This window comes from Vicia villosa, linkage group LG6 (assembly GCF_029867415.1).
Source record: "Vicia villosa cultivar HV-30 ecotype Madison, WI linkage group LG6, Vvil1.0, whole genome shotgun sequence".
Classification (NCBI taxonomy): Eukaryota; Viridiplantae; Streptophyta; class Magnoliopsida; order Fabales; family Fabaceae; genus Vicia; species Vicia villosa.
In genome coordinates, this window is record NC_081185.1 from 899,188 (window position 1) to 910,533 (window position 11,346).

Genomic DNA, 11,346 nt, shown 5'->3' on the forward strand with positions numbered 1-11,346 from the left:
GAGAAATATTGGAAAATAGTTATTGGGCTGTGTTGTGGTTAGTGAGAAAGGGAGGTGTTAACTTGTTAGACCCATTAACCAAAGTTATTCTATTTCTCATAAAATAGAAGGAAATTGTGGAATAGGAGGGTTACAGAAATTGGGAGAAGAGAAAGAACGTGAAAATAACTGAAGAGCTATGGAAAGGGGAAGACCGAAGATCAAACCTAAGGTAAGGGGTGATTACTCTAATTATATGGTATTATGATTTTGATGATGATAGGATTAAATTAAGGGATTAGAATCTCTATTTGGGATGTTAGGTTTTGTGAAATACCAACACTGACATGCATGATTTGATGAATTGACTGCAATTGATGATGTAGTATTGTTACATGGTGTTATGGTATGTTGTTTGTGCATTAGAATCATGTATTTGGAGTATTTTGATATTATTGGTGATCAATTTCGTAATGGTATGAGTTGGTATGTGTTTGGGATGCATAAAAGCCTTAAAAATCATGTTTTTCAGCTACTGGGTTTGTGGGAACCGGTTCCCATGTGGGAAGAACCGGGTTCCACTGTTTTAGAACATTAAAAATAGCATTTTTGGGTCCAGGAACCGGATCCCACATGGGGAGGAACAGGGTTCCAGTACAAATTCCAGCAGCACGTTTTGAAAACTATTCTAACTTTAAAAGCTTCTAATTTTCGAACCGTAAGTCCGTTTTAGACGCCGTTTTGGACGTTGTTTCTTAAATTAAATACTATACGATATAAAGTAAAGAAAACAACAATAACTTGATTTTATTTAGAAAATCTTGATTTATTTCATTTTATGGCGTGTTTTGTACATTGTGTGCATGATTTGGTTAATGTGACAATGTGGTGATGTTGTAATGATATAATTGTGATTTGACGTTATGTATGGTGTGAATTATATATGATATAATTGTAGATGGTGCTGAAACCGAATATATCATTCGGTGTTGCTTTTGGTGAGTTATTGGTAATGACACTGTTCATTTTGATCATGTGCTGATTGTTGTGATCGTATAATGGTAATTTGATTTGTTTTGAATGATGCATGATACATGTACATACTTGTTGGTGATAACTATGTTGATTATGTGAGACGATGTTATTCATCGGATCGGTGATATTGTAAGTATGTGATATGTGTGCATTCATTCATGAATCATTTGCATTGATGATATATCCCGATGATGAGTGGATTTTGTAGGACATAATTCCCATTGTGTGAAATTTGTGTCGGTGGACTGTATCTCAATGATGAGTAGATCAGTTGGATGGGTTTAGCCCATGTATGGTACCACATGCATAAGAGTCTGCATCGTCTTTGTATAAATTGTGACATGTCAGGATGAAATCCGGTGTTATGATTGTGATGTGTTATTGGTGCATACTATTGACTTGTGCTTGTGATTGGTATGAATTGATTAATCTGAATATGCTAAGTAGGGTGGATAATTGCTTATGAATTCTACATCTGATGATTTATAATGCTATTTAATTTATGATGTAGTCTCACCCTTACTTTGATGATTTCAGACTGAAGTAGCGGCTTCAGTGATCGGTGAGGATGGCTTGTAAAGTCATGTCTTTAATTTTAAAAAATAGGTGTCGGTGTCATGCTTTGAGACTTGTAACACTGGGGAACGCATGTTTTTAGAGTTATCATACTCTTTTATTCCTTTTATTATTTGGTTTGGATAATTCCCTTTGTTGGAAGAAAAGGCTTAGATCCTTATGAATGATGTTTTCATGGAGTATCCAAATATTTTTGATTTTCCGTTGTGATAAAACATGAGTTTGAATTAATTACATGTTATTTTCTCAATAGAGTATGATTACACCTGGAATGTATAATTGTTTAAATTGTGACGCCCTTGAATTCATGTTTAACTCTGATTTTGTACTATGTTTTCGGGGTATTTAGAAGGGTGTTACAATAGTGGTATCAGAGCATAGTCGGTCGTTGTGACCAGAGTCTTGTTGTTAATTTTTCCTTTCGGTATGCGACACGTGTGTGAAACACTGTCGGTACTCAGTGTGTTCTAATTGTTTGCCTGCAGAAGTGGGATTGAAACTAGTGGGCGAGAAGCTATGCTTCTCGGATATGTCTCAGATGCAAGATGTTAGAGTGATGCGGAGGACAACAGTACAAGAGTGTGGAGTTGTTGTTTTCTGAAGTGAAGGTGACTGTTAGAACAAGATTTGTTCTTATCAATTATCTTAGTTTTGATGATAACAATAATATGAATTTTGCTTTAGATAATATGGTACTCTAATCCAATGCAATTTCCCTTTCAGGAAATATATAAAGAGTACGCATAATTCAGCGCTCAGAAGATGTGTCTCAAATGGTTCAGCATGCAACATCAGAACATGGTCTGGCAAGACATCAGAAGATGGTCGAAGCAGAATCAGAACATGGGTCTATGGAAGCATCAGAAGAACATGAGATCAGAAGCACTGAAGATCAGAAGATGGTATCACGCTCAGAAGCACTTCAAGGTCAGAAGATCAGAAGATGCTATGCACCAAGCTGTTTGACTCTGATGATATTCAAACGTTATATTCACAAACATCAGATCAGAAGAAAGTACACGTGGCAGACTACGCTGACTGACAAAAGGAACGTTAAAGCTACTAAAGGCAACGTCAGTAGACACAGCGTGAACAAGGCTCGAGGTAGTTGACAAAAGCGTATAACATTAAATGCGATGCTGTACGGAACACGCAAAGCATTAAATGCATTCAACGGTCATCTTCTCAACGCCTATAAATATGAAGTTCTGATGAGAAGCAAGGTTAACGATTCTGCACCAAAACAACTTATATCAAACTTGCTGAAACGCTGTTCAAATCTAAACTCATAATCTTCATCTTCATCAAAGCTCACTACATTGCTTTTGTAATATCTTAGTGAGATTAAGCTTAAACTGTAAGAGAAATATCACAGTTTGTGATTATAGCTTTTAAGAAGCATTTGTAAACTCTTGAATAGATTACATTAAGTTGTAAGGAACTAGAGTGATCGTGTGATCAGTATACTCTAGGAAGTCTTGGCAGTTGGCTGAGCAGTTTGTACCTAGAGTGATCAGGTTGATCAGAATACTCTAGAGAAGTCTTAGGAGTGAACTAAGCCTAGAGTGATCGTGTTGATCAGTAGACTCTAGAAAAGTCTTAGGAGTGAACTAAGCAGTTGTTCCTGGAGTGATCAGTGTGTGATCAGAATACTCTAGAAGACTTAGTCGTGGACTAAGTGGAAAACCATTGTAATCCGTGCGATTAGTGGATTAAATCCTCAGTTGAGGTAAATCATCTCTGCGGGGGTGGACTGGAGTAGCTTCGTTAACAGCGAACCAGGATAAAAATAATTGTGCATTTTATTTTTATCGTCCAAGATTTAAAGTCACACTTATTCAATCCCCCCCTTTCTAAGTGTTTTTCTATCCTTCAATTGGCATCAGAGCGCCGGTTCTAAGGTGCAAGCACTTAACCGTGTTTAGAAAAGATTCAGGAAGAGAAAAACGCTTCATTTAAAAGATGGCTGGTGAAACTCCGACAAATCCACCTGCATCTACATCTGGCTCTGCTGAGCAATACAACGGTAACAATGGTTATACAAGACCGCCGGTATTTGAGGGTGAAAACTTTGAATACTGGAAAGATAAACTGGAAAGTTACTTTCTTGGTCTAGATGGTGATCTATGGGATCTTCTGATGGATGGTTACAAACATCCTGTAAATGCCAGAGGCGTAAAGCTAACAAGGCAAGAAATGAATGATGATCAAAAGAAGCATTTCAGGAATCATCATAAATGCAGAACTGTTTTGCTGAATGCTATTTCTCATGTTGAGTATGAGAAAATATCAAACAGGGAAACAGCCTATGATATATATGAGTCCTTGAAAATGACTCATGAAGGAAATGCTCAAGTCAAGGAGACAAAAGCTCTTGCCTTAATCCAGAAGTATGAAGCCTTCAAGATGGAGGATGATGAAGACATTGAAAAGATGTTTTCGAGATTTCAAACTCTGACTGCTGGATTGAGAGTTCTTGACAAAGGATACACCAAGGCTGATCATGTAAAGAAGATCATCAGAAGCTTACCCAGAAGATGGGGTCCTATGGTGACTGCATTCAAGATTGCAAAGAATCTGAATGAAGTTTCTCTGGAAGAGCTGATCAGTGCCTTGAGAAGCCATGAGATTGAGCTGGACGCAAATGAGCCTCAAAAGAAAGGTAAGTCTATTGCATTAAAATCAAATATCAAGAAATGCACTAACGCTTTTCAGGCTAGAGAAGAAGATCCTGAAGAATCAGAATCTGAAGAAGAAGATGAACTGTCCATGATTTCCAGAAGGGTAAATCAACTCTGGAAGAGTAAGCAAAGGAAGTTCAGAGGCTTCAGAAGTTCAAAGAGATTTGAACATGGAGAATCTTCTGATGATAGAAGATCTGACAAGAAGAAGGTCATGTGCTATGAATGCAATGAGCCAGGACACTTCAGGAATGAATGTCCAAATCTTCAGAAGGAGAATCCCAAGAAGAAGTTTCATAAGAAGAAAGGTCTTATGGCAACCTGGGATGAGTCAGAAGATGATTCAGAAGATGAGCAGGCTAACTGTGCGCTGATGGCGACAGAAGATGACGGATCAGAATCTACATCAGAATCAGATTCTGAAGAGGTATTTTCTGAACTTACTAGAGATGAGTTAGTTTCCGGTCTAACTGAACTACTGGAACTCAAGTCTCAGATTAGTCTCAAATACAAAAAGCTGAAAAAGCAATTTGAATTTGAAACAAAGAAGCTTGAGTTGGAAAATTCTGAATTAAAAGAAAAACTTTTAAAATTATCCAATAATGTTGGATCTCCTTCTAATTCAGAAAAATCCACTCCTAGTCTAAACCATATTCTGAAAGAATATGATTTAAGTTTCAGGAAGTTCTTATCTAGAAGTATTGGCAGAAGTCAGCTAGCTTCTATGATATATGCCGTATCCGGAAACAAAAGAGTTGGCATTGGTTATGAGGGTGAAACCCCATACAAACTTGAACCTGTTGATAAAATGAAACTCACATACAAGCCATTGTATGATCAGTTCAAGTATGGCCACTCTCATGATATTAGGCACACTTCACATGCACAAAGTTTTCACATAACACACACCAAGAAGCATGTGACACAACCTAGGAAATATCATGAAACTTATATTAAAAATCATCATGCTGTTTCTCCTATTGCTTATAATGTCAAACCCAAGTTCAATCAGAACTTGAGAAAATCTAACAAGAAAGGACCCAAGAAGATGTGGGTACCAAAGAAAAAGATTATTTCTTTTGCAGATTCTCTTGATAACAAAGAAGACAACATTCAACATGACATGACACCTGGACTCAAGTTGCTCTCAACACTTGAAGGGAAGAAAGATTGTCTTCCAAGTTCTGGTTCTTAAATCTGTTGAAGAATCTCTGTTTGTAGGAATTCAGAAAAGAAGCTTATTAGTCTTGAAACCATCTATGATGTTTGCCTCTAAGGCTTTGATGTTTCTTTCTTGATTATTCTGAATGCTCTAAATGCTACAGATTATACAACATTGAAACATTGATTGTGGACAAATCAATAAACATCTGTTTTGATGATAAACTTGTTTCTGATAAAACAAAGAGCTTAAGAATTTCTGCAGATACAGTTTTGTCTTATCAGAAGCTGCAGAACAAAGAAGTGAACCTCCAGAAGCTGTGTACATCAGAAGTAATGAATCAGAAGATCATTCAGATTTATATCAGCACACTTCAGAAGGAATGTTCCCAGAAGAGAAAGTTGATCAGATCAGAAGCAGTGATCTAAATCTGAAGGCGTAAAGTCTATTCTGATATTTACAGCTGTCATCTATTATCTGATGGTGAACACGTGTCTGTACGGTTTGTACAAAGCGTGCAGTTGAAAAGACGCCGACCTAGGTAACTGTTTTAAATCATTTCATTTACCACTCTCTCTCTCTCTTTACGTCTCTCATCATTTAATAAAATTGATTTCTCTTGATTCTGAAACTGTTCAGTTTAATTTTTATTATTTTTCTTTTCAAATCCGTTCCTATATATTCATTTCAAATCATCTCATATATTTTTTTTCGCTCCCTTGTCTCACTTTCTTCCTGCATACATTCTGTCTGAGAGCCTCTTAGTCTTTCTGAAACCCTAACCGAAAACCCAATATTTGTTCTTCTCTTTTGATCGTTCTGGTTCAATGGCTGCTTCTTCATCTCATTTTGCTGGTTCATCTACTCTTCTTCATATGCACGATGAAACACACCAGGAACTCACCCCTGTTGTTGCATGCTCCATCCCCAAAGATAAATTGGAAGTTTTGTGTGAACTCATGGTCGACTTTGACAACCTTGAAGAAAATCAATTTCATCTTAAAGAAGACATCATCTTTCAAGGATGGACCTCGTTGTTTGCTGAGTTCGTTGGCCCTGTTTATCCGGATCTTGTCAAAGAGTTCTGGGTATATGCTGTGGTTGCACCAAAAGCTATACTCTCTTTCGTCCATGGAAAGTCTGTTGTTGTCACTGAAAACATCCTAAGAGTGATGTTTGATCTGAAAAATCCTGAAGGGGTTTTTGAGTCTGATCAAAGAGAAGATGTGGAAGATATTCTATCCACTCTCTATTCAAATGTCAAGAAAACTACACATGTTAAGAATTTGAAAGATATCTACAGAATCTGGACAAAGATCCTTCTCGGGTGCTTCTACCACAGGAAATCAACTCATGCCTCGGATTTCATCAGTAATGATCAAAGGTATATTCTTTATTGCATTGCCACTCAGAAGAAGGTTGATGCGATTTACATTATCTTCAACCATATGTGGAAAGCAGTAAAGGATTCCAGGAATGCTTTCAGAAAGGAAAATGCTGGAACAACCATTCCTTTTGGTAGGATTATTACAAACCTTCTGGTACATTCCAAGATTGTTGAAAGTCTGGAGTCTGAAGGTATCATCAAAGATCTTGCTGTCACCACTGGAGCCTGTCTGAATGCCTTCTCTCTAAAGAAGATGAAAATAATTGACACTTTTCTCAAAGTTCCTGAACCTCTAGCTGGAACAAGAACTATAAGAGAACCAGTTCTGGCTGACTTTGAAACCTTCTTCAATAGTGAGGTACCTGAAGTCAGAACTGATTATCTGAAATCTCTTGAAGAGAATAAGAGTTTTAAAGATCAAGACAAAGGTGCCCCTTTCAAAGTAAATCGCAAGAGGGAAGAAAGGACTAAAAGAAAGCATGATTATCCTTCTGCTGTCTCTAAGAAACAAGAGGTTTCTAAAAAGATGATTGCTAATGTTGTTAAGGCCATATCTGATGACTTTGAGAAAGAGAAAAAAGAAGAAGAAGTCAAACAAAAATGATGAGACTGTTGAGGTTGTTGAAAAGAAGATAACCAAGAAGAGGAAGATGATTATTCAAAGCTCTGATGAAGACAATATCCCTCAAGAAGCTGAAAACCAACAAGAAGTTCAGGCTTATGTCAGAAGGAAAGAAATCTCTAGAGGCAAAGCAAAGATTATTGAAGAGCCGAAGAGTAAAAAGCTGAGGAAAACGGAGGATGTGACCAAAGCGCTTCTGAAAGGTTCCAAAGGTATATGCATTTCTGAACCTATTTCTGTTCCTGTTGTTCGTTCAGAAGTTACACCAATAGAGGTTGTACCTACCCCTGAACCAGAAAAAGCCTCATCAGAATCACCCGTTGTTGTCCATATTCTTACACCACCATCTTCCCCTATAACCATTCCTTCTTCACATACAAACAAATCCAATTCTCTTCCTCCCTCACCATTTCCCTTCACAAAAACTCCACCATCTCCTCAATCCATTCCGTCTCCTTCATCCTCCACTAATCTTGTCTCTGACCAAGCTGTTGACAATCTTGTTCTGAACATACCACCCATTCAAACTCTCTTTCCACCACAAACAAATATCTCCATCTCTCAACCACCTCCACATGCCAACTATAATCCTGTCCCTTCCACCTCCCAAAATAACCTTAGTGACTCTATTCTTCCAACTTCTGCATCACATGAGCGGTTGCTCCGTGATTGCAACTACACTCCCAGGTCTCGACCTGACACTGAAGTGGTAGTGTTAGATTCTGATACTGAAGCAGAATCCTCTTTTAAGTTGAATAGAGATCCTCAACCGTATTTCTTTCCCAACCCTATCTTTTCAAGGTACCCTATTGGTGAATATTTTGAAAAAGCAAAGAGGAATCTCAGAAGCATATTTGATACTCTCAGAATTGCTGAAAGTTCTGGATTGAGTGATGTTGCTATGCGGAACCTCTGGAGGATCTTTCGCAAAGAATCAGATGCTCTGCTTCTAGAACTTCAGGAAGTCTGTGCAGCTGCTGCCCCACGTCCTCGTGGAATTCTGAGAAACTATGAAGACTTCTGGTTTGCTCGTCTCAAAGGTAGATATCTGTTGGAAGAGAAGCCCTTTGTGGATGAGATGGAACAGTTGAGACTGGCTGCTGCAATGGAAGCAAACCCATGCAGGGATATGGTTATCTGGATTCCTAAGTATCCTGTTCTGCTTGGAGACTTCAAGACTCTCTTTGACTTTCTAAGGGAAAACCCTTCTAAGAAAGACCCTAGCTTGGTCATTCCAGAAGTTGTTGACCCACCAGAAGCTGAAGGTCCCTCTGCTCCCAGGAATTTAGCTGCCATTCTTCAGGCTCTAGAGAATGGAGACTCTGAAATTCCTGCTGCAGAGTATGGAGATGCTTCTATGCAAGAAGCAGATGCTGAAGATCATGTTGCTGAATCAGACCCTGTTGAGGATATCCCAGCAAACGATACTTCTATGGAAGCTGCAGATCAACATGCCATTCCTGTGGTTGAAAGCGGTGAAGCTTCTTCTGATGGACCTTCTCGTCTTGCAAGGACTCTAGAAGCGATTCAGAGGAGACAGGATGAGCAAAGCTCACTCAATGACAAGTATGATGCTTTCATTGAAAGGCAAGAAGGACACAACAACGATGTTAAAGAGATGCTGGCCAAGATCTTGTCAAGACTAGGGCCATCTTAGATTGAGTCTGTGTTGTTTCTTTCTTTTCTTTGCATATGTTTTGTTTCTGTGCATCTGATCTTTTCATCCTGTACTTTTGTACCCATTGGTTGAACCTTAATGAAATCATCTTCTTCCTCCATGTGTTCTGTTTTATTCATCTGAATCTTTTCTATTTTTTGATGATATGACAAAAAGGGGGAGAAATACTGTGATAAATGATTTGATTTAATCAGTTGCATTCACTAACAAGAACTGCAAGTTCTACATGGTTTAAGTGTTTTGCAGGTACAGAGAAGTGAAGAGAATCTTCAGAAGCAAAACCATAAGAAGCGTTATTCTGTAAAAGGAATAAGCTCTTGGAAACTGAAGCAAGCTGAGTGCTGTCAAGCTTCAGAGATCAGAAGCAAGAAAGAAGAATGAATCAGAAGCACTGATAATAGAATTTGAATATCATTGTCTATCCTGTTCTGACAAAATTCTATTTGCTCTGATACATATAAATGTTATGGCTCTGATACATTATTTGCTCTAATACACGTTTTTAGCCTAAATGCTCTGATACATTTGGCTCTGATACATATCATGTATTTGAATATACATTTTATGTTCTAACTCGTTCATGCTGACTTTTGTCGTTTAGTTTTTTGTTCTGTAACATTTCAGGATGTAGAGATGCTCTGATGATGCTCTGGTACATTCAACAATGTTCTGATACAAATCTAGCATGAAGTGATGATTGGTAGACATTCAAAGTTCTGAAGCTATCCGAGGGAAGCAGAAATCAGAAGATGTGAATGTTCTAGAAGATCCAGAAAACTCAAGTTCTGAAGCTGTCCTGAATGGAAGCAGAAGTCAGAAGCTGTGAATGTTCTGAAGATCAAAGAAATTCAAGTTCTGAAGCTGTCCTAGATGGAAGCAGGAATCAGAAGCTGTGAGTGTTCTAAGGATCTAAAGAAATTCAAGTTCTGAAGCTGTCCAATGGAAGCAGAAGTCAGAAGCTATGAATTTTCTGAAGACAGAAGCTTATATGATCGTCTCTACCGAAATAATCAGGGAAGTCTTTTATTAAAGTTCTTCGAGTATTTATTTCAGGGGGAGATTATTTATCTCAGGGGGAGATTGTTAATCTCAGAGGGAGACATATTCATATGCTTATGCTATAGCTGTGTAATTTGTCTTTTGCCGTCTACTCTTTCTGATCGCAAATTCATATCATTTATATATGTTTTTGTCATCATCAAAAAGGGGGAGATTGTTAGAACAAGATTTGTTCTTATCAATTATCTTAGTTTTGATGATAACAATAATATGAATTTTGCTTTAGATAATATGGTACTCTAATCCAATGCAATTTCCCTTTCAGGAAATATATAAAGAGTACGCATAATTCAGCGCTCAGAAGATGTGTCTCAAATGGTTCAGCATGCAACATCAGAACATGGTCTGGCAAGACATCAGAAGATGGTCGAAGCAGAATCAGAACATGGGTCTATGGAAGCATCAGAAGAACATGAGATCAGAAGCACTGAAGATCAGAAGATGGTATCACGCTCAGAAGCACTTCAAGGTCAGAAGATCAGAAGATGCTATGCACCAAGCTGTTTGACTCTGATGATATTCAAACGTTATATTCACAAACATCAGATCAGAAGAAAGTACACGTGGCAGACTACGCTGACTGACAAAAGGAACGTTAAAGCTACTAAAGGCAACGTCAGTAGACACAGCGTGAACAAGGCTCGAGGTAGTTGACAAAAGCGTATAACATTAAATGCGATGCTGTACGGAACACGCAAAGCATTAAATGCATTCAACGGTCATCTTCTCAACGCCTATAAATATGAAGTTCTGATGAGAAGCAAGGTTAACGATTCTGCACCAAAACAACTTATATCAAACTTGCTGAAACGCTGTTCAAATCTAAACTCAGAATCTTCATCTTCATCAAAGCTCACTACATTGCTTTTGTAATATCTTAGTGAGATTAAGCTTAAACTGTAAGAGAAATATCACAGTTTGTGATTATAGCTTTTAAGAAGCATTTGTAAACTCTTGAATAGATTACATTAAGTTGTAAGGAACTAGAGTGATCGTGTGATCAGTATACTCTAGGAAGTCTTGGCAGTTGGCTGAGCAGTTTGTAACTAGAGTGATCAGGTTGATCAGAATACTCTAGAGAAGTCTTAGGAGTGAACTAAGCCTAGAGTGATCGTGTTGATCAGTAGACTCTAGAAAAGTCTTAGGAGTGAACTAAGCAGTTGTTCC